We start from the raw sequence: 3356 nt of genomic DNA on the forward strand, positions 1-3356 counted from the left end.
GACTTGATCAACCTTGTTAATGGATTCCTTTTGATGAGCATGAGATGGATGAAGTTAGAAAGCACAACTCGCTGTACCCTCCTTTTACTTTCTGTTATTTAGATTAAATAAAGCAAAAATAGTATTTTCTATCTGTTTTCTGAGTTATCAGTGCAATAAAAAATACCCCAAAAATAAAAGTTCTCCAAATGCCCTGAAACTGAAATATGATTTTTTCTAGAATATTTAAGAATATCTGGCACTGATAACACATCAGGGGGAGCAAGCACCTGGCCACGAGGGTCCAGGGTGCGCCCTACCCCCTGGGCGCGCCCCCCTGCCTCGTGAGCGCCTAGGGTTTAGAGGAGTCCTTGTCTTGGGCGTTGAGGAAAGTTTGCTGTTCGGAAAAAACAGCACGGTTGCCCGAGGGCAATGTTGACGTTGAGCCCCCGAGCTCCATGGATGATTCTTCCATGATCATGATAGAGATCGGAGTTGATGTTGACGAAGGCCCTCGTCCGAACATGATGATTGGAGGGAGGGCACATTCCTTGGTTAAGCCAAGGTGACCAGTCGAGCCGGCGACAAAAGATGCCGACATCGACCATAAAGCTCGGCTCCGATGCGTAGATCGCGCCGGAGACGATCCGAATTTCCTTATATCATGATAAATGTTTATTATTCATGCTAGAATTGTATTAACCGGAAACTTAGTACATGTGTGAATACATAGACAAACATAATGTCACTAGTATGCCTCTACTTGACTAGCTCGTTAATCGAAGATCGTTGAGTTTCCTACCCATGGACATGAGTTGTCATTTGATTAATGGGATCACATCATTAGGAGAATGATGTGATTGACTTGACCCATTCTGTTAGCTCAGCACTTGATCGTTTAGTATGTTGCTATTGCTTTCTTCATGACTTATACATGTTCCTATGACTATGAGATTATGCAACTCCCGTTTACCGGAGGAACACTTTGTGTGCTACCAAACATCACAACGTAACTGGGTGATTATAAAGGTGCTCTACAGGTGTCTCCGAAGGTACTTGTTGGATTGGCGTATTTCGAGATTAGGATTTGTCACTCCGATTGTCGGAGAGGTATCTCTGGGGCCACTCGGTAATGCACATCACTATAAGCCTTGCAAGCATTGTAACTAATGAGTTAGTTACGGGATGATGTATTACGGAAAGAGTAAAGAGAGTTGCCAGTAATGAGATTGAACTAGGTATTGAGATACCAACGATCGAATCTCGGGCAAGTAACATACTGATGACAAAGGGAACAACGTATGTTGTTATGCGGTTTGACCGATAAAGATCTTCGTAGAATATGTAGGAGCCAATATGATCATCCAGGTTCCGCTATTGGTTATTGACCGGAGATGTGTCTCGGTCATGTCTACATAGTTCTCGAACCCATAGGGTCTGCACGCTTAACGTTCGGTGATGATTTATATTATGAGTTATGTGATTTGATGTACCGAAGATAGTTCAGAGTCCCGGATGAGATCGGGAACATGACGAGGAGTCTCGAAATGGTCGAGACGTAAAGATCGATATATTGGACGACTATATTCGGACATCGGAAAAGTTCCGAGTGATTCGGGTATTTTCGGAGTACAGGGGAGTTATGGGAATTTACCGGGAGAAGTATTGGGCCTTATTGGGCCATACGGGAATAGAGGAGAGAGGCCAAAAGGAAGGAGGCCCCCCCCCTCTGGTCCGAATTGGATAAGGGGTGCAGCCCCCTTTTCCTTCTCCCTCTCCCCCTCTTTCCTTCTCTCCTACTCCGGAAAGGAAAGGGGAATCCTACTAGGACTTGGGAGTCCAAGTAGGACTCCCCACACTTGGCGCGCCCCCTCTAGGGCCGGCCTCTCCCTCCCTCCTTTATATACGGGGGCAGGGGGCACCTCTAGACACAACAATTGATCTCTTGATCTCTTAGCCGTGTGCGGTGCCCCCCTCCACCATATTCCACCTCGATCATATCGTAGCGGTGCTTAGGCGAAGCCCTGCGTCGGTAGCAACATCATCACCGTCACCACGCCGTCGTGCTGACGGAACTCTCCCGTGAAGCTCTGCTGGATCGGAGTTCGCGGGACGTCATCGAGCTGAACGTGTGCTGAACTCGGAGGTGCCATGCGTTCGGTATCTGGATCGGTCGGATCGTGAAGACGTACGACTACATCAACCGCGTTGTCATAACGCTTCCGCTTTCGGTCTACGAGGGTACGTGGACAACACTCTCCCCTCTCATTGCTATGCATCACCATGATCTTGCGTGTGCGTAGGGAATTTTTTTAAATTACTACGTTCCCCAACAGTGGCATCCGAGCCAGGTTTTATGCGTAGATGTTATATGCACGAGTAGAACACAAGTGTGTTGTGGGCGATACAAGTCATACTGCTTACCAGCATGTCATACTTTGGTTCAGCGGTATTGTTGGATGAAGCGGCCCGGACCGACATTACGCGTATGCTTACGCGAGACTGGTTCTACTGACGTGCTTTGCACATAGGTGGCTAGCGGGTGTCAGTTTCTCCAACTTTAGTTGAACCGAGTGTGGCTATGCCCAGTCCTTGAGAAGGTTAAAACAGCACTAACTTGATGAACTATCGCTGTGGTTTTGATGCGTAGGTAAGAACGGTTCTTGCTCAGCCCGTAGCAGCCACGTAAAACTTGCAACAACAAAGTAGAGGACGTCTAACTTGTTTTTGCAGGGCATGTTGTGATCTGATATGGTCAAGACATGATGCTATATTTTATTGTATGAGATGATCATGTTTTTGTAACTAAGTTATCGGCAACTGGCAGGAGCCATATGGTTGTCGCTTTATTGTATGCAATGCAATCGCCCTGTAATTGCTTTACTTTATCACTAAGCCGTACCGATAGTCGTAGAAGCAATAGTTGGCGAGACGACAACGATGCTACGATGGAGATCAAGGTGTCGCGCCGGTGACGATGGTGATCATGATGGTGCTTCGGAGATGGAGATCACAAGCACAAGATGATGATGGCCATATCATATCACTTATATAGATTGCATGTGATGTTTATCTTTTATGCATCTTATTTTTCTTAGATCGACGGTAGCATTATAAGATTATCTCTCACTAAATTTCAAGGTATAAGTGTTCTCCCTGAGTATGCACCATTGCGAAAGTTCTTCGTGCTGAGACACCATGTGATGATCGGGTGTGATAAGCTCTACGTTCAAATACAACGGGTGCAAGACAGTTTTGCACACGCGGAATACTCAGGTTAAACTTGGCGAGCCTAGCATATGCAGATGTGGCCTCGAAACACTGACACCGAAAGGTCGAGCGTGAATCATATAGTAGATATGATCAACATAGTGATG

The sequence above is a fragment of the Aegilops tauschii genome, chromosome 5 (assembly GCF_002575655.3).
Source record: "Aegilops tauschii subsp. strangulata cultivar AL8/78 chromosome 5, Aet v6.0, whole genome shotgun sequence".
Classification (NCBI taxonomy): domain Eukaryota; kingdom Viridiplantae; phylum Streptophyta; class Magnoliopsida; order Poales; family Poaceae; genus Aegilops; species Aegilops tauschii.